This window comes from Lissotriton vulgaris, chromosome 6 (assembly GCF_964263255.1).
Source record: "Lissotriton vulgaris chromosome 6, aLisVul1.2, whole genome shotgun sequence".
NCBI classification, from domain to species: Eukaryota; Metazoa; Chordata; class Amphibia; order Caudata; family Salamandridae; genus Lissotriton; species Lissotriton vulgaris.
The window spans coordinates 1,081,985,157-1,082,010,747 of record NC_141694.1 but is presented as its reverse complement, the minus strand read 5'-3'; positions in this window follow the sequence as shown (position 1 = coordinate 1,082,010,747).

Sequence of the window (25,591 nt, the reverse complement as noted above, 5' to 3'; positions counted from 1 at the left end):
ACTTTCAATGCCACTCCCGCATTGCATGTGGTACATTTTCCTTTCTGGAGGCGGGGCCGGAACATATTCAGGGCTTACGAAAGTGTTATATTTATGTCGTTGTTCTAGAATTATCTGTATTAACTTGGTACTGAAACCTCTCCATCTATCCATGAGTAGTGCTTCTAATGTTTCGTGTAAGGGACCTGGATCGGAATGTTGGTTTCTGTATTTCGTGAGGAGGTGCTGAATCATGTACACACCTGCTAATTTCTGTTCGTCTGGGGAAAGGTTCAGAAACGTCTGTGCTAAAGTGTCATCATTATATATGTCCGGATTTTCAGCCCATAGTATGGCTGACCGGGCTAGTTCTTGTTCATCCATCGAATTGAGTACATGGTACCCCATTCTTTCTCGTAGTCTTTTATCAGTCTCCTGGAACTGATGTTCAGAAGAATTCGGGTTTGTTAAAGCAGAGAGAAAAACTCTCTTGTTTTCCGGACGGATGCCCTTCCTAAGGTAAGTTCCCTTACCTACATACGCTATAGTATCTGGAGTCCTTTCTGGTTCTTCAAGTTCTTCTTCCTCCTCGGAGGAAGCTTTTTCTTTCTGGTGTACTGTTATCACTGCTTTTCTAATTTTCTTGTACATACTGGCTATGCAAGCCCCCTTGTCATGTTTTCCTTCAGCTATATTTTGACCCCACTTGTTCAGTGCATCTAATTCACTTCGATCTGTTCCAGGCCTGTCTCGTTCTCTTATTAGGCAATTTATGAAAAATCGTAGTATTTGTGCTTGAATGTCAACTTTCTGTTTCTCCATGGCATCCTTGATACTGTCAGGGTCTTTCCCTGTCTGAACAAACTCATATATTCTATCTAGACGGTCCTTCATTCCTACATAGCATAACAAGATATCAGTAGCAGATCTTAACCGTAGTGATGCCAATATCATTAGATCGTCTTTTCCGGGTACTGGATCATACCTGCAAACTGAAATGTTTTCCTTTAATGCGTCAAGGCGGGGTGACCTGAACGTGAGAGGACTCTGCATATCCCTGAGATTGAATCTGTGTGTTAATGGCGGGGTCCGAAGACCCGCGGTCGCACCTCCTGAAGCGGAGGCTTGGGCATTATCTCCCTGTGGAGTCTGTATCTGAACTTGAATTTGTCGTTTGGTAGGATCAGGTAGACTTTGTTTCGGTAGGTCAATTTTGGGTGCGGGAAGTGGCGGGGCTGGCGGAACGGGGGAGGTCTGTCGCGGTGCTGGCGGAACATGATCTGGGGGCGGGGTGCCACCCTCGTCCCTGTCAGGAGGCAGGGCACGAACAGGCAGATTGGTGTAAGCTGGTGCTACATCCTCTAGATAAGAATTTAGGAATATGTCTTTAGTAGTCTTATGCATTACTTTAGTTGGAACTAATGGTGGCGGTAAGTTTTTCGGTATTTCTGATAGGGCCTCAGGTGTACCCTCGGCCGCGAGATACATACCATTTACGAGATTGTTTCGGGCACGGTCTATTTGTTCTGTTTTTACTCGGATCCCTTCAGTAACTAACTCGTTTTCTTGGGCCTTGTCTGATTCTTTAAGTCTGTCCTCTCTACGGAGTGCTTTCTCAGCACGCTTATGTGATTCCTTACGCCAGAATTCTATGGCGTCTTTCTGAGATTGTCTAGCTTTCTTTTTCCATAGCACTTCTTCTACCTTCATGATGCACTCGGCATCCCATGTTCCGGTAACAGGCCATCTGTGTCTTTCGTCTAGATGCTTGGTATAGTCGGCCCATAACTCTAGATACAATATGGCATCTATGCCATGTTTATGATACATAAAGTTACCTGGAGTGTCCCTAGGGGGAATAGGAATTTCTTCCTCCAGTATCCCTTTCCTGGTTCCTATCTGCTTTAACTTGTTGAAAAACGGCATCTTGTTTACTTATTACTGAATACTCAATCCTTACTCCTTAATACTGGTTACAGCTAGTTTATACGAGAAACACAATAATGCACATTAAAACGGTCACATTCATACCACGACATTAATCACATAAGAAGACATTTGAGACATAGATGACTACCCTCTATACTGGATGTACTGCTCAACAGTACAGATACACTGGTGTAACAGTGCAGAAATTCAGAATACTAGATATACTGCTAAACAGTACAGATACACTGCCTAAAAACAGTGCAGACCGGACTTGTGTACCCAAACCCGTCTAGATACGTCCCAGCAATGGTACTCACCGGGAGGCACGGAAACAGAAGGCCTCGGAAAACTCGACTGGACTCGACTCGATACTTCGGAAAACTTCGGAAGACTTCGGAAAACTTCGGAAAACCTCGGAAACCTGGTGGGCCTCTTGACACCTCGGACCTTGCTTCTTTCGGCTAGGCTCTGGTCGGGATCCTCCGCACTCCTCACCGCCTCGTCTGGGCACTGATCGCAGTCTTCGTCACCTCCGTGGGTCAGAGGGAGATGCAGGAAATCCTGCCGGTACGCGTAGGTTCCATCTAACTGATGGCAGGGGACAGAGCTTGCAATGCGCCAACCGGCGCGTGAGGTGGGGGAGGGGTCCCTATTCGGGCGCCAAAATGACGTAAATAATTAATTTACTCTCTTAATTTCTATGCAGGTAAGTACTTAATCAATAATAACTCAGATCGGAAAGAAAAAAACAGAGTCCGTGGTGTTAGAGTTCTTAGGGGTTTTATTCCTTAAAAAGGAATGGTCATGACCAGGATATCTGATTCTGACCACCACAGGGGTGTCAGAAGGGATAGAGAGCGCGCCTAAGTGTCTGCATGAGAAGCGTGGGGCAAAGGGGCCTTCCATGGAAGCATGGTAACAGAAGCTATGAATTACTTGCACTGAGACGGGTCGGCCCTTTGGCTCTGCAGCTGGGGAGGATGTTTACTGAAGCTGGTAGGCAGGAATGCATTTTCGAGGAGCGGAACAGATAACTCGAAGGTTATAGTCAGTCTTGGCAGAAAGCAGGCTGAGCTGAGCGCGAGGGGCCGCGCTGGAAGTAAGTCAGAGTTCACGGGTACAGAGGCAGCCTGGGCTGAGGATGTCATAGTCAGAAGCCAGAAAAAGAGGCTCGATGGCAGAAATTCAGGGCCTACTTTGCCAGAGCAGGAAAAACATGTAAAGTACACTAAAAAAAAGACGTTGGCATAGCATACTTAGGAACGGACTATTTAACCCATTCAGGGTGGGTCTGAAAGAGGACAAGTTAACGTTGGACGCAAATGTATTTGCGTCTTCATAGCTGGCACAGGAGGGAAGTTACATGCACTTTAAGCTGGTACATAGAGTCGGTGGGGTACGCGCTAGGGAACACAACTTGACCATAGAATTTATATTTCCTCAGGTTCGTAGAAGGATTTTACCATTTCTTCTGTATTGTAAATAGGAAGGGTCATGAAAGGTTTTCCCCCTAATCCCTTTTGTGTTCAGAGAGGAATTTATTGGTGTGAGAAGTTGGCCTGATATATGATGTCTCCAATTCTGGGGGCACCTTGTATCAGTCCAAACAACCCTTATGGTGTCTGGTTGTAAGTCAACCTTATAGACAAGCTATCCTAATGGTAGCATGGACTAAGCAGCCTTAAAGGCTTAACTTAAGAGGTCGTGTTAAGCAAGCTGTTTTACCAATCACAATCCTGAAATATCAAATGAAAGGACACCACACAAGTTATATATTAAAAATATATTTATTTATTACTAGAATAATCCTCTGTACTCTTTATGAGTGCAGAGGCACAAGCGTTTAAACAAAAGCACAGTTAAACATATGAAAGCTGCACAATCATGGATGAGGCCCAGGGGCCACGCAAACCATATATTAAAAAAGTGGTATAAGAGATACCAATCGAACAGTGGCTAGGCCTAGGGCCTAGGGAATCTCTGGGAGCAGTCGGGACAAGCAATGCTGAAGTCGGGAAAAGCCCGCGGGATTCGGGTGCAGCGCTTAAAGCACACACATGCACCAATGCAAAGTCAATGGTGCGTAAAAGTTATAAAGTTACTGTAAAAGGAGACTTCCGCTCCACCTAGAAGGACGAAACTTTAGACACATACACTAGAGGTGTGTACCAGTGTAGGAACACCGGCGTTATTGAGTTACCTCACCCACAGGAAGCGGGTGCACAGGTGCGAAGTAGTGTCGGGTTTCGTCACGCCGGTTGCTGGTGCTTAGAGCTGAAGATGCTGCAGGCGTCGAGACGAGAAGTGTCCGGTGTGATCCAAGGGTGGATCGAAGATTAAGATGATCTGAAAGCAGAGGGGACAGAGTCTGGGTCACTCAGCAGTGACCAGGGAGGAATCAGGAAGGAACCAGGCAATGTCGGGCGCTGTCAGGTCGCTGTCGAGTAGCTTCTCTCCACTGCCATGTGGACTCTGGGGCACCGAGGATGTCCAGAAGTGGATCACAAGCTGTCCCACGCAGGCTCTCGCTGTCGGCGGTGTCAGCTTCCGGATTGGAGCAAACAACCCTTGGCAAGCGCAACCCACGCAGGATTCGAAGATGGCTTAACACTCGGACCAGGAGGGTCAGAGCGAGTGTTCCTTTTCAGGGGAGCGAGTGCAAGTCTGGAGCAACCAGATTCACGAGTTAGGCTTTAAGGTTCGTCGGCACAGGGGCCACAAGCCAACGGGCAAGTGACCGGGCCAACGCGTTGAGCCAAAAGATGCAGAAGGGCCCCACGCAGCACTCAGTGAGTGTAGAGGGGTGAGCTTCGGTGCAAGAGAGGCTCAGGGCTGGGGCTTCTCAAACCCAAATGCACAGCTTCGAGGGTCACTCGTGGGCTGCACGGTCAGCGTCTCATGGTCTTTCCAAGATGGCAGGCCCCACGCTTCAGGTCACCTCCACGGGTCTCAGCTCTGCAGGGACTGTGGATCGGGCTGTTAGAAGGCAGGCAAGCTGGGTCTTGTTGAACTCTGTCGCTCGAGTTCCGGCGGGAACTGCAACAAAGCAAACGTCGAGGTGCTGGATGGTGCCTGTTTGCACAGGGTGGTCACTCCTTGACCACAAGGGAGATTCTTCAGTCTTCTACGTCGAGTAGGATGTCGAAGGGTCCAGAGTTTCATTTTATAAGTTTCAGTCAGGATAATCTGAGTGCGTTGGCACTGCTCCCATTCTTATACCAATCTAGGGGGCTGGATTACCTGCTAGGTCCCTCCTATGGGTGGGACCCAGGAAGGGGGTGGTTATACCCCTTTCCCTTTGTCCAGGGTCGCGCTGGGACTGGGGCTGGTGTGCCCCAGAACCGGTTTGACCGGATTATGCAAGGGGAAGCCTTGTGCTCCTCAGGCAGTGTCTGGTTTCATTCAACCCACCCTGCCCCAAAACACTATCTCCTGTCTGGGGAGGTGTAGCACCTCCCTGCGACAGGAAACCCTTTGTCCAGGCCTCCTCTGACAAGTTTCAGTCAGCAGCAGGAGGTCAGACTCGTGTCGGTGGCAGCAGCATCCATTTTGTGATGCTGAGGCTCTTTTAGAAATCAACCGTGTTTCAGCAAAGTAACATGTCTTCTCCCTCTGGAAGGGTGGAATGCTATCCCCGTCAACAGGACTGTCGAGGGGATAGTATTTCAAATCGTATGACACCTTACACAACATGTTTTGATAAAGCCAAACCAAAGTTAGCACATAACCGCGATGGATTATAATGCACTTAAGAGTATATGGTATGGCAATATCCCGGAACAGCTTAGGGAGTTGTTCCCGACAGCAGCAGACAGGCTCAGCTCATGCTAGAGCACCATCTCACGTTAAACCAAGCACTCTGCCTCCAGGATTGATAAGGCCTGCCATAGGAGTGACTTATAGGTTTATATGTGTCCAGATATAGGTTTAGATATAGGTATACTATATCTATGCAAGAGGTGATTACACCAACTTGCCCCAGCTGAGTGATCAGCCAGTTGTGTCAATTTAAGAACCAGCCAGGTGTGGCAAAAGCTATGCTGCAGCCCCTGGTAGGCCTTGGATGCACCTATGCCCTTGGCACCTATAGTGCACTATATAGGGGCTGACAAGGTGTCCAGTACCAATTGGGTTATGCACCTAAGGTGCATGGAGTCCTTTTTAAGGAGAGAGCAGATAGCCTGGGGCCCGGATTAGCAGGGAGCCAGGCCAACTAAGTCAAAAACCAGCTAAACACAAGGCAAATAATCTGGGGTAACCATAGTCAGGTGTCCACCTTCCTACAATTGGTTACTCTTAATGAGCTACTGATCCAAGAGTTGTAAATTGTAAATGATAACAATTGTAAATTGATACTTGTATAGCGCACTACTCACCCGCAAGGGTCTCAAGGTGCTTGTACAAATACCGCTGTGGAACCCATCCTGGCTTTCCCTGTGAGGTGTCCACTCCTGGGCACGCCCAAGGTGGAGGCCAGGCATCCTTAGCTTTGTGGGGGCCGTTGTGGAGATTAAGCAAGTTATTGCCCAGAGTTGCAGAGTGGGACTCCATGATTGGAATAGGCACCGAGGCGAGAATTATCAGGTCCGTGGAATTTTGAGCCCAAGACCCGCCGAGGCGGGGAATTGAACCCTGGTCCCGGGCTAGACCTCTGCATCAGGGTCTGCCGCTCTAATCATTGAGCCACACTTCTCCACCTGGAGTTGGGGTGGTAACTAATTTGCAAAGGAAGAGGGGTACCCTTAGGAGCCCATTCCCTATGGGAATCATTTCAGCAGCCTTAACAAGCATTTGCAATACAACCAGTCTTGCCTTTGGGACCTTATAAGTGTTTAGCCATGCAGCACATTATCGCACATTACTGCAATGGACTATGTGACTGTGATTATGAGTTTGGCAGAAGACCAGTGAACGCAGTATTTGAACTCTTAGGAGTGGTTTGAAGACAGAAACATTCATTCAATCAATCAATCAATCAAGGTTTGTGAAGAGCAACCACTCACCCAAAAGGGTCTCAAGGCTCTGTAGGGGGGAGGGTACAGCTCCTAGATGTTCACGGTGATTTGTCGAAGAGCCAGGTCTTGCAGTCCTTCAAGAAATTGGAGATTGTTGGGGTCTGCCGAAGGTGGAGAGGGAGGGTGTTTCCATGCCTTGGCTGCGAGAAAGGAGAAGGAGCGACCTCCTGTTCTGGTCTTATTGATGCCCTGCACTGTAGCAAAGTAGAGCTGGGCTGAGGCGGTGGGTCGGGTAGGCAGGTCCTGTCATGTGTAGAGCCTGTGGGCGTAAGGTGAGTAGCTTGAAGGAGATTCTCTTCTCAACGGGGAGCCAGTGTAGTGTCTGCAGGTGTTGAGTGATGTAGCAGTGGCGCGGTAGGTTGAGAACTAGTCTGGCAGAGGCATTCTGGAGTTTGCAGATGAGGTTCTTGTTGATCCCGGTGTAGAGTGTGTTGCCGTAGTACAGTCTGCTGCTGATGAAGGCGTGGGTGATGGTTTTCCTGTATTCGACGAAAATCCCCTTGAAGGTCTTTCGTAGGAGACAGAGGGTGTAGAAACTGGAGGAAGTGACCGTGTTGGTTTGGTAGTCCATTTTGAGTTCAAAGTCCAGGATGATTCTGAGGTTGCGGGCGTGTTCAGTGGGGGAGGGTGAGTTCCCAGGGGCAGAGGGTCAACATGTGTCGTTCCAGGTGTTGTGGTGAGGGCCCATGAGGAGTACTTCGGTTTTGTTCACGCTTAGTTGTAGGCAGCTATTCTTTATCCACCAGGCGACTGCTTCCATTCCTTCTTGAAAGTTGTGTTTGGAGATGTTGGGTTCGTTGGATAGAGAGGATGAGTTGGGTGTTGTCTGCGTACAATAAGATATTGAGTACGTGGGATCGGTCGAAGGGTGCGATCGGTCGATGGGTGCGAGCGGGGCCATGTAGACATTGAACAGGGTGGGGCTGATGGAGGATCCTTGGGGCACTCTGCAGGTGGGTGGTGTGGGATCTAAGAGGAAGGATGGGAGTGTAACCCAGTGTGTTCTGCCAGAGAGGAATGAGCAGATCCAGTTGAAGGCCTTGTTATGGATCCCTACGTTGTGGAGTCTGTGGGCTAGGATGCAGTATGAGACTGTCGAAGGCTGCGGAGAGGACCATGAGGATGAGGGCCACAGTCTCTCCTCTGTCGAGGATGGAGCAGATGTCCTATGTCGCAGCAAGAAGGGTGGTTTCGGTGCTATGGTTTTTCCTGAAGCCTGTTGGGGAGGAGTCGACTGAGTTGTTTCCTTCTATGACTATTGATGGCTTTTTCAACGACTTCCGCTGGGTTTTGGGAGTAGAGAGATCGGTCTAAAGTTTTGCGGTTGGTGGGGTCGACTGAGGGTGTTTTCCAGGAGAGAATTGATCTAGCCAGGTTTCCAGTCATCTGCAAAGGAGGTAGTCTCAAAGGAGTGGTTACTGATTCGTCAAAGCTCAGGCAATGATGTCTGCAGCTCTGTGGTAGATGTGGTGGGGGCCCCAGAGTGGGTTGATTTCATAGTCTTCAGGGTGTCTTCAATGGGGACGGTGGTCCAGCTGTCACGTGTCAGCTGCATGGTGTATGTAATTGTGGGAGTAGTTTCCACTTGAAGGTTGTTGAAGTTGTCATAGATGGTCATAATTTTGTGATGGAAGAAGGTGTTGAGTCTGTTGCAGATATCTTGGGAGGGTGGGATGTCGGTTGCCTCTGAGTTGGCTGAACTCATTTGATGATGCCGAAGAGTTCCTTGCTGTTGTGTGCATGGGCAGAGATTCTGTCCTGGAGTGCTTTCTCCCTCGAGTATCTGATTAAATTGTGCAGGGCGGCGGTGGTTGCTTTGAAGTGTGAGAAAGTGGCTCTATATATACTGGACCAAAGTAAGGTACGGTGTGTATAGAGACCACAAACCCCAGAGATATAACAGAGGTTAAAGTCAGGGCTGACCTTACTCTCAAAAGTGGTAGCTTGGTCGAGCAGTAAGGCAATGCCAGAGGACAGTGTAAAACATGTGTTGTACACACTCAGTCAGCAAAAGGTTTCACACACTCAAGGACTGACCTCCAGGCCAATAGCTTTTATATCAAAAGATATGGTTGTTTCATTTTTAGAACCAACAGGTATCAAAATGTACTTTTCTCAATTATGAGTGATCTCAGGTAATTACTTTGCAGAAAGGTAATAACTTTGTAAACACACTAGGTACAGGGGTTGCAGTAGGCAACACAATTCTAAACACAATTTAACATTGAGTTCAATGGGTTTTTCTACAAACATGCAGTTGATTACTTTGTAGATTACTTTAGTAATTCCAGGACTGGATCCTAGATTCAGTCGTGGGGTCTAAGCTGAAAACAGTTTAGTAAACACTTTTTGGTTATTGCAATAATTTTTAAGGAATATAAAGGTATTTTAAAAGTTCACACTTCGAAACTTTTGTGAAAATCAAGCAATGTTATCCAATGGGTGAAAGTTCAGGTTACAGGAAAAGTATGTTCTTGTTACTTTTGTGATCCAGTACTGGGCTCCTAGGTCCAGCACTGGGATCTCTACTGAAGACAGGTAAGAAATTAAGTTTCAGTAGTAGATACGATTTTTAAGGAATATTTCAAGTTTTCAAAAGTAGACACTTGGAAGAAGTTCCACAGAAAAGCAGACAATGGATTCCTATGGAGAAAATTCAGGTTACTAGTAAACCCAGTTAGGATTACTTTTGCGGTTCAGTCCTGGGCTACAAGGCACAGTACTGGCTTCTCTCCTGATCACAGGAGAGTACTTCGGATTTCGGTATTTTGCTAATTTTATAGGAATATTTTAGAGTTCCAAAACTTCACACTAGTTGATTTTTCGAGTCAAACCAGTCAATGTTATCCTATGGCATGAAAGTGAGATATCGGTTTCCAGGTGAGTACTCGACTGGTGAATTTACGGTTCTGGGCATAGACTCAGGGGTCCCCCGGGGTCAGGTAGGTACAGTTGGTACACCCTCAGCGGCACAGGGGCAGCCGGGTGCAGTGGTAGTTAGGCCCAATGTTATCCAATGAGAGGCAGGGGACCTTCGGTTGGTGGCTGCTGGCTAGCAGGCCATGCCGCTGGGGGAGCTGGGCTCCTGGTCACTTGCTCAGGGCAAATGGGGAAGTAGGATAGGACACAGGGTGAATGGCCAGAGGCACTCGGGAGGCTGGGTGCAGGGTGCTTTTAAGCCGTCGGGCACTCAATGTTATTCAAAGGGAAATGTAAAAAGGGAACAAAGGCTGCAGACTCAGGGACGGTGATTCTTCAGGTGAGACCACCACTTTGAGAGGTAAGTTGGGATCTTGGAGAAGAGGTAGGTACCCCAAAGGAAGGCACAGGGAGCCGCAGGGTGCCAGATTCAGGGGTGTCTTTGGGCGTCGAGAAATCTTACCCTCAGCTGGTCGCGGTTGGAGGGGTCCCTGGTTCTGAGGCTGCAGGTGTCGTCTAGTTCATCGAGGAGGGTCTTGGGGCACTGGATTTTGGGTTCCAGTTGCCGGGGAGATGTCCTCGTGGTCTTGGATCACTCGGGCATGGGCCGGGCTCAGCGGGTGCAGAGTGGGTTGGTCTTGGGCTGTCTGGCTGGCACCAGGTGTATGGTTGTTGAAGCAGAGCCTCTGCTTATGGGAGTCCCAGTCTTTAAGAGGGTCAAGGCTGGCAGGTGTCCCAAGGTTGCTGTCCACAGGAGTCACCGGGATTAAGCAGGAGCAGGTTCCAGGATCAACAGGCCGGTAGGGCTGGGGCCAACTCAGTGGGTGTCGTCCTGTTGTTAGCAGCTGCACGGCGGGTCTTCTTCTTGATCTTCTTTTCTTACCGGAATCTGAGGAAGGAAGGTTCAGGGAGCCCCCAAATACTGAATGTAGGGGCGTTACAGGTAGGACAAGGGTCCCTGTCCTGGGGTGGGTACACCCCCTAGTCTGCTCCTCTCCTGTGGGAGGGGGGCAGGAACCTGGCTGTGATTGGGTTGGCTCCCCATCTTCAAGATGGCCAGAGCCCGGGCCGTGCTTCACCTCGCCTCTCCCACCTGAGGGGTGGGGTTGGCACAAGCTGGCACACCCCTCTTCCTGACGTAGGGTTTCCTACCAGTCTTCTCGCCAGAGTGGGGGTCAGAACGACTGGGGGCCAGTTGCTGGGTACAGCACATGGTCTGGAGAAGCTCACAGAGGCGGCAGGCCTTTCAAGCTTCCCCCTGCCCATCCTGAGGGAGGAGACCTAGCACCTCGCCCAGGATGTGCATTGTTGCAGGCCCAGGAGAGCGGGGGGCTCTCCACCGAGGAGTCCAGCAACATGTCTGCTGTGTGGCAGCCTAGGCAGCCTCTCAGTTAAGATGTGGATTGTATGTTAGGTTTCAGGGGGCATCTCTAAATGCCTACTAGTGCATTTTACATTAAACCTCACACAGGCATCAGTACGGGTTTAATGTACTGAGCAGTTTGATACCAAACTTCTCAGTCTTCAATGAAGCCATCATGTTGCTGTAGAGTTCGTAATGAAGACCTCCCAGCACCATCTACTCTTAATGGCAGCACTGCACTTACAGTGCCCAGGAATGGCCCTGGGTACTGTAGGGGCACAAGGCTCATGCACCTGTGCCCACACCAGTGGCATAGGGCACCCAGCTAGAGGGGTGACTGATGTATGCCAGGGCAGTGGGGTTGGGGGCATGGCACACAGGGATGTCTATTTAAACAAGAAAAGAGTGCCATCTGTTGTTTGAGGAACCACAAACAGGAGCAGAAGAACAAAAAACTGGCCTCACTTAGCTCAGTTAAAAAAGGCCTCACTCACCACCTAGTGGTGACATGCTTCATAATTGGGCCCCACTGAAGAAGCCGAGTGCCTCTTTAGTGTGCTTCAACGCCAGATTTACTGCGGAGCAGGTTTTGTGAGTTCGGGCGTGCAGTGAAAGTAAATTATTGTGAGGGGATTTAAAAAAAAAAAAGTCTTAAGTGTATCCAAAAAATATTTTTTATCAGATCACTAGGACAAATATTTAAAATTAGATGTAGGAAAGTAGTCCACAATTAATTGTGTGGTTATTTCCAAAGTTAGTTATTTGTCAGTCAACATGTTTCTGCCTTTGAAACAGTGTAAAGTTACCAGGCATTCATCAGGACTAAAAAAGGTGTATAAACCCTGGCGGTATGGGCACGTTAAGGCCCACCCTGACCTAGGGACGTGAAAGTGAAAATGGTGAAAAAAAGTGCAAAAGGGATGATAGAATTCACTTTTCGATGCTCTAATTACCCTATGATGACGTGTGAGTTAGCATCATATGACTAACTAATGCATTTCGTATATACACTTATGCTGAATTCATATTCTTACCTATTACTTATATTCAAATGTATGCGTGACCATATTAGTTTCTTAGCTTAGCCTGTGTGCCACCATTTTGTGTAACTCTCTGTGCCTGCGGGTTCTGCTCGCTCATGCCCCTCCCGCAGGAATACAGAAATATACTAAGACAGCAGTTTTCGTTTCTCGGCTTACTGTGGCCGAAACTAACAAGTTCCGCTATCTGCAATGTTCTCATACCCAGAGGCGCCGAAGCCTAGCTCCATGGCCTTGAGCAGAGATAATAATGTATCCCTTGCAGGTGCAGATGCCTGCTGTATGAGAGCATTGTCCACTGTTCTGAGGCTCGGTAACTTTCCACAAGGGGCGTACCCCATTTACTGTATTGCGTTATAATGTATTGCTGTGATGCAGAGAGTCAGTCCTCTCGTTCGCACTCCTAGGAGTGAGGTCGGACAGGGCCCTCTCATATGAGTGTTGTTTGGCCTAATAAAGATTTTTGTTTATACTTCTCCACTGTCCAGCTGACTTCCTATAAGGCAACTATAGGTGAGTGCTGTAAGTCACTCGGGTGGATTTGAGCCACGCTTATCAGATGGCGCCCGAATAGGGACCCCGCGATAAGGATCTTTTCTCACCCGTAAGTGGGTAGCAGAAGACCGGGGACCCGCTGGTCGGCACGGTGGGCCCGGGATCCCATTTGATGCCGAGCTTGGTTCTCGCAGCGCTGCCCCACCCTGCTGATCGGGAGAGGTCCCGGTTCGGATCTTACGCCGGGGTCCAGAAGGCGGAACTTGAAGCTGACCGTGTTGGTCCTGGCAGCCGGAGGTGGAGAACGGTAGAGGTCGGTGCCACCTACGGAAGGTGAGTGGTCCACCTGTGATTGCTGCAGGAACGGGAGTGTTCCGGGAGACTAGAGTGTCTCCGATGGTTTGAGGAGCCGGTGTGCTCCTGGGGCTAGTGTGCTCCGGGGAACTCAGAGTACGAGTTGGTGCTCTGACAGACTTGACGGGGTTGGGGACGTATTTCGAGGTAATTGTTTGTAGTGATCCGACCGAATGGTACTGTGGTGAAGGCGTGGCTCATTGTGGGTAGACTCTGGCGCGCTTACCCTGAACTCCTAGTGTGGTGATTCAGTGGAGGTGTGATCCGGGTTTCCCGCGGTAAAGTGCGCAGTGATCCACAGTGCCGCACGGGTGGCGGATTTGTTCCCCTTCCTCAGAACAGTTAGCGTACTGTTCGGTCTGCGGTAGAGTCCAGGTTCCCCAGGACTTGGTCGACGGGCCTTGTCCCATTTGGTAACACGTGTTTGGAGATATTGTATATGTGTACGTGGTTCTCTGATGTACGTCTATATGTTTGTGTGTGAATGAACTTGAGTTGTGATTCAAGATAAAGTAAAGATGCCGTGTTTTAGCAAGTTGCGATGTTTTGGATGCTGTTGTCGACCCTCAGATACTAGACTGGCCGAGAGCCAACCTGCACCCCCTGAAGGGACACCGAGTTTTAATATGTATGTTAAACATGGACTGGTCCCGATTTTGTTTGGTACTTTGTGGCATCGGTACACTGCTGATAATGTGGATTTACAATGGCCTTTGACGGGTTCTTTTGATGAAGCTAAGTTGGATTATTTGCAAGACAAACTGTTTGCTAGGCGTAGCCGTCAGAGTATGTTCGACTCTCTGCGAGTGTGGCAGAAAGAGGTCAGGAAACGCAAGATGCGAGAGGAGAAAGAGGAGTATAAAAAGTCCACCCAGACTATGGCGCAGAAAGCGAAGGAACAGGTGGGAAATGAGAATGCACTACGCATGGAGCGCGCAGATAGACTTTGTAGGTTGAAGGAAAATAAAAGTTACGTAGTGAGAGAGGACGACCCAGATGAGATGGAGGACATTTTGAATGCCCGGCCCCCTCCCCCTTATGCCCCGCAGCCCTTGTACCCCTCCTTGCCACTTTCGGCCCCCATTCCAGGTCCTTCAGCGAGTGCCCCCCAACAATCCCTACCCTCGACACCCCTCGTTTCTCTACTCCAGACCACTTCACCCGCCCCCTCACCATTTTCTTTAGCACTCCCTACTGTTTCAGCTAGTACCACCCCCAGTCAGGAGATGCTAACACCGAGTCGCGGCGCAGGTAGCGGATTGTTTTCACAGGTACAGAAGCTGCTTACACGTTCTACAGTTGGTTTAGATGAAAAAAGTATGGTGGCTAATCAGGCATGCCAATGGGCCAGGAATAATATTTATTCGTTCGAAGATATTTGGTCCACCATGAAAGATTTTGAGCCCTTGATGCAGCAGCACGCTTTGTGGCACATGTCTAATGTATTGATACCGCTATGGGAGCAGGGGTATGGAGGCGTGGCTCCGGCGGTTTTACGGGATATACAGGCTGGGGCGTACAGAACGAACACGGGGGTGAAGGAAGTGATGAGTAGTCTGCGCGCGCTATTGCAATACAGGAATGAATTGCCCTCTGTCGGTACACCCCACTTCCCAGGTCTCCACCCAATGCGAGAGGTGCACCCTATTTTTCATCCTGAGGTCCCCGAGTTGTTAGACCCAGTCACGAGGGCTGTCACACGGAACAGAATTGATGCGCATTTTCAGGAGCAATGGGTGTATACGCCATGGAAGAGAAGCGAGGTGTTGTCATTGAAGGCTCAGCTACCGGATTCTAGAAAGAATCCGACCGCCTATTATAAAGAGCTCACGGAAGCAGCGTCTTCTACTGTGATGACGTTGGCTGATGTGGAATTATTTTTCGGGCTTTTGGTCCCGGTTGATGTGTGGCGACAGGTGAAAGGTACGGATCATACAGAGGAGCTGGGAGGTACATGGCAGGAGTTACAGGATTGGGACAAGGAGCGTAAGCCAGGGGAGAAGCCGAGGGCTGAGATATTAGCTCTGCCAGGACGCATTATAAAGTATATGCATTCTCTCATTCCCCCGAAAAAGGTAGATTGGGACAAATTGACGGCTTGCAAGCAGAAAAAGGATGAGGCGGTCTCAGATTTCTTTACGAGGTTTGAGGAAACGTTCATGGATTTTAGTGGACAGGATGTGTCACAGGATGGAGGGTTACGACTCTTTGTTAACAGGTTTGTCACAAATTTATTGCCTGAAATATCAGCTAGACTGCAAGCGTCCGAGAGCACGTGGACGACGTCCTCTCCTTCGGGAATACTAAGTATGGCGCAATATTACGAGCACAGGGAAAATGAGAATAAGGACAAGCAGGAGAAGAAGGCTAAAGATTTGAAGACGAGGGTTTTGTTGCAGCAAGTGGCAAGAGGCAGAGGAAGAGGTGCGGCGCTGAGTCGGGGAGGTGGTTTTGGGAGAGGTGAGAGTAGGGAAAGGCTGGGACCGAACCAGTGCGCCAAGTGTAAGCAGGAAGGGCATTGGTGGCGAGACTGCCCGCTGCTCCAGTCAGGTACCGGTCCAGGAAGAGGACGAGGACGAGGTAGTGGTGATTTTGGGAGACAGGCTGCACGATCAGAAGGAGGCGGGAGACCCGGAGGCAATTACTTTGACAACGGGACAGATAGACAACAGTCGCAGAGGAGTGGGGGCCAGTATTACAACGATGATTATTCAGTGGACGATTTGACAGGGTTCTCCCACAACTAGGACAGCGTAGGACAGAGCATGGGACCAGTACTTATGGAAGTTGATCAGAGGGGACCTTATGTCGAAGCCGACTTACTAGGGTCTCAACAGAAATTTCTAGTGGATACGGGTGCAATGAAAAGTTCAGTGGCTCGTACTCGGGTCCCAGGGGCGGCTCTGTCTGGCAAGAATAACATATCCGTGGGTTTTGCAGGAACTCCGGTGATTAGCCCCATTTCTAAACCTCTCACGTTAACGATTGGCCCTTTTACTGTTGACTCACCGTTTTTATTGACATCGAATTGTGGAGAAAATTTGCTGGGTTTAGATTTATTGAAGAGATTGCATGCCACCATTTATTGTTCTCCGGATGGCGTGTACCTTACTCTAGGCCCCAATGTTGCCCGCCCACTACAGTGCTTTTCAAAAGACGACCCGTTGCCACCTGAGTTTCGAGGCATACCCGACAGCTTGTGGGCTGCCAGTGATAATGATGTAGGGAGAATGGATATTGCCCCGGTGTCAATAAGAGTGAAGGTGGGAGCCAAATTGCCCAGAATTCCACAATACAGAATACCTAGAGAGGGTGAGAAGGCCTTGTTACAAATAATTCAAGAGTTGATACAGTCTGGAGTTGTAGAAGAGACTGATTCGAATATATGTAACAGTCCTATTTTGCCTGTACTTAAAAGACGGTCACCTGATGCAACTGATAATACTCCTGATGTCTATAGATTTGTGATTGATTTGCGGCAGGTAAATAGAGTAGTGGAGCCACAGTATCCGGTGGTCTCGGACATCACTACGATATTGACAATGATTCCACCTTCGGCCAAATATTTCTCTGTCCTGGATTTGAAAAATGCTTTCTTCAGTATTCCGGTACATGAGGACAGCCGTTACCTCTTCGGATTCTCATTGGCTGGCCAAAGTTTCCGCTTCAAGAGAATTCCCCAGGGGTACACGGAGAGTCCGAGTATATACAGTCAGGCTCTAAAGGCACAATTGGATGACCTGGTACTTCCACCTGGCAACGTAATGTTGCAGTACGTGGATGACATCCTAATAGCATCGGATGATGAGCAGGGTTGTCGGGATGCTACTGTAAAATTGTTACACCATTTGGCAAAGAGGGGGCATAAAGTGTCCCTTCCGAAGTTTCAATACTGTCGAACGGAGGTCACCTACCTCGGTCACCTCCTTTCGAAAGTGGGGAGGAGATTGACGCCGGAGCGCATAAAAGCGATCACTAACATGCAAATACCTAACACGCAGCGAGAGGTGCGCGCGTTCCTAGGCATAACATCGTATTGTCGTCAGTGGATACCTAACTATGCGTTACTAACAAAACCCCTATTGCATCTGACTACCAAAGAAGTGCGCGAACCCCTACCCTGGACCCCCGCATGTCAGGAAGCGTTTGAGTCACTAAAAACGTCTTTGTGTTCTGCGCCAGTTCTTGGAACACCTGATTACCAGAAGCCTTTTGTTCTTTACGTGCACGAGGCGGAAGGTTGCGCGTTGTCTGTCTTAACTCAGTGTTTTGGGGGGAAGCAGAGACCGTGTGCATACTTCTCTGCAGTGCTCGATAATGTGGCAAGAGCGCTGCCGAGCTGTCTGAGAGCCACGGCGGCTGCTGCGGTCTCTATAAGACAATCGGCAGGGCTCGTGCTGGGATCAGATCTCACAGTAATGGTACCGCATGCTGTGGATATTTTACTGAACAGGACACAGACGCAGCATTTAACAAGCGCTCGTCTGACGGGTTACGAGATGACTCTTTTTGCGCCCCATGTAACAATTAAAAGGTGTGCCACATTGAACCCCGCCACCTTGTTACCTATCCCCACAGATACTGACACAAATGATGATGACATACATGACTGTTTGTATAGGACCGAAGAGGAGACAAAGGGGAGGGTGGATCTGACAGACAGGCCCATGGAAGAACCGGACGGGGAACTGTATGTCAATGGATCCTGTTTTAAATTACCAGACGGTACATCGACAGCAGCATATGCAATAACAACATTACAGACGGTGGTAGAGACTTCTAGAATACCTTACAATTCTGCTCAGGCTGCCGAGATTATTGCCTTACTGAGAGCATGTGAGTTGAGTGAGGGGTTGGATGTGAACATTTACACCGATAGCCAATACGCCGTTGGCGTGGTTCATAATTATGGGCGACTTTGGGCAGAACGGGGATTCTTGACCTCCCATGGACAACGCATCCAACATGGTCCACTGATATTACGACTGCTAACGGCACTGACATTACCCAAAAGATTGGCTGTGATAAAATGTAGTGCACACAAGACAATAGTGGACGATGTCGGGCGAGGCAACGCTTTTGCCGATGAGACAGCAAAAGAGACTGCTAGAGAAAAATTACCACGAATGTTTGTGGCAGGACCAGCACGATGGGTCCCAGATATTCATATGTTTGCAGACACGGTACAGAGTGTCAAGAACATACAGGGCAAAGCGACGGATGAGGAACTGAGAGCATGGAAGGATGGGCAGGGACGACTGGATGCGGATGAATGTTGGACAGATGTGACAGACAAGAGACAATGGATGTTACCGAATGCGTATGTCCTTCCAGTAGTGACGATGGCACACGGGCCTGCCCATGTGAGTGCCAAGGGCATTTGCAAATTGTTAGACCCGGTGTGGAGCAATAAAAATATCTCTAAGATGGCCACCAATTTGGTTCGTCAGTGTATGGTGTGTTTGAGACACAACCCTGGGAAGGGTACCCCTGTCCCAACTGGAAATTTTGCACCCCCCTCTTTCCCTTTTGAAGTGATTCAGATGGATTACATCGAAATGGAAAGAGTCAATAACTTAAAGTACGTCCTTGTAGTTGTATGTGCTTTTAGTAGGTGGGTGGAGGCGTTCCCAACGAAAGACTGCACGGCTATGTCTACTGCAAAAATGTTGATAAAGGAGTATTTCTCCCGCTTCGGATTACCTAGGGTGATCTGGAGTGATAATGGCACGTCCTTTAATGCTGAATTAGTGAAAAATATATGCAAGGGTCTACATATCACCCAGAAGTTCCACTCAGCCTTGCATCCTCAGGCGGCAGGACTGGTGGAACGGTTTAACGGCACGCTCAAGCTCAAGATGGCCAAAATATGTGAGAGTACAGGTCTCCGTTGGCCAGACGCACTTCCCTTAGCTTTGCTTTCCACAAGAGTCACTGTAAATGCAAAGATGGGCGTCTCCCCGCACGAGGTGGTATTTGGCCGCCCGGCCAATATCTGGGGAGTGCCCCGACCTAAATGTTTTTCTGAAGTTCCTTATCCTCTGTTGACAGATTATCTGTATTCTTTGACTAAAGATCTTCGTTCTATTCATCAGCAGGTAGCAGACACTCTGAAGCCGTTGCCGGAGGGGCCTGGACACACCATCCACCCAGGGGATTGGGTCGTGGTGCGACGATATCAGCGAAAGTCCTGTTTGGAGCCGAGATGGTCGGAGCCTCGTCAGGTGCTCCTCACTACACGCACGGCGCTTCGGATTGAAGGCAGAAAAGCGTGGACCCATGCCTCTCATGTGAAGAGGGTCCCGCTCCCGTTGCCCTATGACCAATGGGTACAAGATGGCATCGCTGACCAGGAGTCTGAACATATCCCGAGGTATGTTCCTTTCTCGGATGCTTCATTGATTGGAGAAGAGCGAAGCGGAATTGAGAATACTGTGAGCTCTACCACTCCTTTTGTTGCTAGCAAAGAGATATCGGAAAGTTCAGCATCTGCCACTGATACACCTGCTTTGTTTTCTGACCCCGAAGTGCCAGGGAGCACTCGCTACAATTTGCGGCCCCGAAGAAAATAAGTATGATGGACTAAATACTGGAAGAAGGGCTTAGTGGACATTCTGAAAAAGAAGATTTAGTGGTAGGGATGGACTTGTAAGAGCCCTGGTGTTTAGCCGAAGATTGTCCTCTTTGAGACTATAGAGTGGCGCGGGGCCCAAATTAAGTGCTTCCCCTATTTCAAAGTGTTGACCAGCGACGTTGGAGTAGGTATGAACGGTACAAGCCTGCCTGTGAGGCTTTGAAGGACACAGGGAGAAGATCCCTTTTTTAAGGGTTGAAGAACCCCTCTGGCCGGTTGAGGATTGTCTGGGACTATTTTTTTTTAGTAACAGTGTGATTTTTACCTTTTTGATTTTTGATATTTTTGTACGATTATTAGTAATGTATCCCTTTGGGCGGCCCATTCCTGATGAGGAGCAGCCTTTTGCAGCTCCCCCGAGACGTGAGCCTGATTCCCCCTGGTTGGCCCTTCCCCGAAAGGGGAAAATAGTAGTGATAGTCATTGTTTTAATTGCCTTTCTGGTGACTCTTGGTATACTGTTTTTCCTAGATAAGAATTATCCCGTTCATACATTTGCACCCACACCTACTGCTGTTCCGGAACATAAAATGATAACTGTCGATTATGGTGAGAGGATGATACGAAAAATTATAAAGACAATGTTTTTATTAAGACTTTGCATCATGCACATGCCACTACCAACATGACAGATTGCTGGGTTTGTGGGCTTTTACCTTCTGCTGCCTATAAGAAAGATAGGTTCCTCGCTCTCCCTTTAACGCCAGTGAATAGTTGTGTGGGGTGGTATACTCTTATAGGTCTTGTTAAATATTTCCAGCAGCCAGATTCTTTGACTCCACGCCTGCAGAATAGGGGGTGGACAATGACAATGCGAGTGCGGCCTTTGCCTTCAGCTTCCCTTGGACGAATATACACTGACGGACGTTTTGACCAGACTTTTATACAGACATGTGAGAAAAAGTTGGGTCGTTTCTTGACACCTAATGATACTGATCGACTAAGGGATAGTTTCATGAAATTGAACGCCACTTTGTCTTATAGGCATCCCCCTAAGAGTAACGACAGCTCCAAGTCTTTGATACCCCTGGCTGTGGTAGGTCCTCCTCCATTTTTCTGTATAGAGGGAAGGGGTCCCATCAAGGTTGGAAATAGCTCTTGTAATGTGACTGCTTCAATACGCCTGCCCGTTAGCCCCTCCTTGATTGCCCCACCCAGTGTCTATTTTGTTTGCGGTGAAAATGGATACTTATGGTTGCCTGAGGGTTGGGGTGGGGTGTGCTACCTGGCTTATATGATTCCTCCCGTGTATGTGGCTCCCTCTGATTACCATAGAACTCATCGACGATTCCCCAGTCTTCAGGAGCAGCCGCAAGAGCAGCGTAAAAGGAGGGAACTTCAGGTAGAGGACGTTGATCAGACAGATACCTCGTATCAGCAATGGACTGATTTTTCTAAGGGTCTGCTTCCTTTCTGGGGTCCTATATTCAACAGTAGAGCCATTAGACGACTCTCTAGGGTAATGGAAAAGGTGGTTCTGGTTGAGGCTGACATTACGACTAACATCTCTGTTGAGGTTCAGGCCATGAGAATATTTACGATCCAGAATAGGATGGTCCTTGACGTCATACTAGCTGATAGGGGCGGGGCCTGTCGCGTCATCGGGACCTCTTGCTGTGTTTATATCCCTGACTCCGCCCCGACTGTTAACTTGGCAGTGCAAAAATTGCATAGATTAGCGACTGAATTGCACCAAGATAATGGGACATGGTCTCTCCAAGGGTGGCTCTGGGGTGCCTTTTCTTCCTGGGGTTGGAAAATACTGATGGGTTTGGTTGGAGTGGTGAGTGTAATTCTGTCATGCTGCCTTTGCATATATTGCCTTCCTCCATGTTGTTCAATGTGTGCTGCAAATATACGTCCGAAAAAGAAGTTACATGGTCAATATGCCACTTCTATGATTACTGAAATTCCTGCTGATGCAAGTTTCTTAATGTTTATTGCAGAAGACGTTCTAGACTGAGGTAGTACAGTCCTGCCCCTAGAATGGATGTCGGCACTACCTTTGGCAAATAAATGAGGCTATAGTTAGCCAATGATGCTAAAAGGAGGGTCTGATAGAATTCACTTTTCGATGCTCTAATTACCCTATGATGACGTGTGAGTTAGCATCATATGACTAACTAATGCATTTCGTATATACACTTATGCTGAATTCATATTCTTACCTATTACTTATATTCAAATGTATGCGTGACCATATTAGTTTCTTAGCTTAGCCTGTGTGCCACCATTTTGTGTAACTCTCTGTGCCTGCGGGTTCTGCTCGCTCATGCCCCTCCCGCAGGAATACAGAAATATACTAAGACAGCAGTTTTCGTTTCTCGGCTTACTGTGGCCGAAACTAACAAGTTCCGCTATCTGCAATGTTCTCATACCCAGAGGCGCCGAAGCCTAGCTCCATGGCCTTGAGCAGAGATAATAATGTATCCCTTGCAGGTGCAGATGCCTGCTGTATGAGAGCATTGTCCACTGTTCTGAGGCTCGGTAACTTTCCACAAGGGGCGTACCCCATTTACTGTATTGCGTTATAATGTATTGCTGTGATGCAGAGAGTCAGTCCTCTCGTTCGCACTCCTAGGAGTGAGGTCGGACAGGGCCCTCTCATATGAGTGTTGTTTGGCCTAATAAAGATTTTTGTTTATACTTCTCCACTGTCCGGCTGACTTCCTATAAGGCAACTATAGGTGAGTGCTGTAAGTCACTCGGGTGGATTTGAGCCACGCTTATCAGGGAAGAGAATTCTCTTCTCAGTTACTCCTGGTTTAGGAGGCTTACAAGGTTAGGTTTCAGCACCTGTCGGAATAAAGGGACATAGACATACATATAGGACAAGACAAACAATTAGTGGTCGGTCTTATTCACATAAGTAAATCCATGGTGCTCCATTCTTTGTGGGTGGACAATGGTGGCGCTCATAACAGTATCATTAACACCAACCTCAGTCCCTGGGCAGCTAACCACTAGTCACTCGGAAGTGTGGTGAGTTACACGTGAAGATAGTAAAATTATGGTGGTTGTGGGTTAAAAGGAAGCTCGTGTTCCTATTCAGGATCAATGGACCAAATGGGCTGTGGTCCTGTCACTAGTAAAATAAAAATTTAAATGTCTCACTTTTATGGTGTGTTCATGGTACACCATGGGTCACTGGAGGGGGGTGGTAGCGTAATTGGCACACCCTTGGTAAATGAAGAAAAAGGCGTAATCGAGTCAGGAAATAGGCAAAAACGGTACTTAGCATAGCGAAGTGCTGCCAGTATGTGATCCATCAAAATTCAAGCCTTTACTTACGCCCTCGACGCTAGGCACACTCTGTATACCTGCTATACCCTCTGGCCGGACCCCGACGATCAGGAGCGGGCCCTGCGGGACTTCTTTAAAGTGATTCTGAAATTGAAGCGGCTCGTTTCCGGGGGCGGGGCCGCGTTGCTGGTGGGCGGAGTGCCGTAGCTTCAGCCAATCGGGGATGAAACTGAATCATGGCGGCGGAGGTCACATGGGGCCCACGTCAAGGAAGGGCCGGACCCGTGACCAAAGCTTGTAATGGAAATTAACGTTGCCGGGGGAACTGAGGTCACATAGTACCGACACGCTTAAAGACTAGAGCGATAGTTGAGTTTAAACAAAAGGTATCGAATTTCACCACCGGTCACAATTTCCTAGTACGAACGCATGAAGCAATTTTTAGTTTAGGATGAACTGAAAAGTGATGTCTATGCTATTGCTGGTTTTAACATATGCCATTTTAAATATTTCTTTTACCTTGCTTTTTCATTGCATTTGTTTTAACACTATCACTGCTGCAGCAATTAACCCTCTGTGCTGCAGATCCATGGAATACATTGTTTCATGATGAGCTCAGCTCGTCATAAGCACATGACCAGTGCACTGCATGACGAGCTGAGCTCGTCATGAGCATCGAAGGGGTTAATTAACTATGCTAATAAATATTACTTACTTACTGCTAGTACCAACGCGTCACCTATGGACTATAGAATTGTGTTATTTAAAAACCGCGAGCAAAAGGGCGCCCGGTGCAATTTGCTTCACTTCCAAGCTTAATAAAGTTAGCGCATCTTGTATCTGACGTCCACTTTCCTGTGAAAGTGAACTATCGCTCTAGTCTTTAAGCGTGTCGGTACCATGTGACCTCAGTTCCCCTGGCAACGCTAATTTCCATTACAAGCTTCGGTCACGGGTCCGGCCCTTCCTTGACGTGGGCCCCATGTTACCTCCGCAGTCATGATTCAGTTTCATCCCATATTGGCTGAAGCTACGGCACTCCGCCCACCCGCAACGCGGCCCCGCCCCCGGAAACGAGCCGCTTCGATTTCAGAATCACTTTAAAGAAGTCCCGCAGGGCCCGCTCCTGATCGTCGGGGTCCGGTCAGAGGGTATCGCAGGTATACAGAGGGTGCCTAGCGTCGAGGGCGTAAGTAAAGGCTTGAATTTTGATGGATCACATACTGGCAGCACTTCGCTAAGCTAAGTACCGTTTTTGCCTATTGTCTGACTTGATTATGACTTTTTCTTCATTTATCAAGGGTGTGCCAATTACGCTACCACCCCCCTCCCGTGACCCATGGTGTACCATGAACACACCATAAAAGTGAGACATTTAAATTTTTATTTTACTAGTGACAGGACCACAGCCCATTTGGTCCATTGATCCTGAATAGGAACACGAGCTTCCTTTTAACCCACAACCACCATAATTTTACTATCTTCACGTGTAGCTCACCACACTTCCCAGTGACTAGTGGTTAGCTGCCCAGGGACTGAGGTTGGTGTTAATGATACTGTTAAGAGCGCCAGCATTGTCCACCCACAAAGAATGGAGCACCATGGATTTACTTATGTGAATAAGACCGACCACTAATTGTTTGTCTTGTCCTATATGTATGTCTATGTCCCTTTATTCCGACAGGTGCTGAAACCTAACCTTGTAAGCCTCCTAAACCAGGAGTAACTGAGAAGAGAATTCTCTTCCCTTTTGCACTTTTTTTCACCATTTTCACTTTCACGTCCCTAGGTCAGGGTGGGCCTTATCGTGCTCATACCGCCAGGGTTTAGTACACCTCTTTTATTCCTGATGAATGCCTGGTAACTTTACACCGTTTCAAAGGCAGAAACATGTTGACTGACAAATAACTAACGTTGGAAATAACCAAACAATTAATTGAGGATTACTTTCCTATATCTAATTTTAAATATATTTCCTAGTGATCTGATAATAAATATTTTTTGGATACACTTAAGACATTTTTTTTTTAAATCCCCTCACAAAAATTTACTTTCACTGCACGCCCGAACTCACAAAACCTGCTCCGCAGTAAATCTGGGGTCGAAGCACACTAAAGAGGCACTCGGCCTCTTTAGTGGGGCCCAATGATGAAGCATGTCACCACTAGGTGGTGAGTGAGGTCTTTTTTAACTGACCTAAGTGAGGCCAGTTTTTTGTTCTTCTGCTCCTGTTTGTGGTTCCTCAAACAACAGAGGACACTCTTTTCTTTTTTAAATAGACTTAACCGGGGAAAAAGAGTGTTCCATAACTCTCCCTATTCCTCTTTTTGTTGGTATATACCTAGCAGCGCATAGCTGTGAGAGCTGTTTTTACTGAGTAAGACTGTGTCCGCTCTTTTACATGATACTTTGTCTGCACATATTTCATACACCATGTCTAACCTGGGACTGACATATTCCGAGTCAGAAATAGCAGATATTCTGTCAGATTCTAACCTATTTGCAGATCTGGCAATTTCACAAGTAACAGCTCACACTTCAGAGTGGGAAAAACTCACAGAATTGAAACGTGATAAAATACGCACAATTCTTCACGGCACGATTCTGAAACAATATCTCC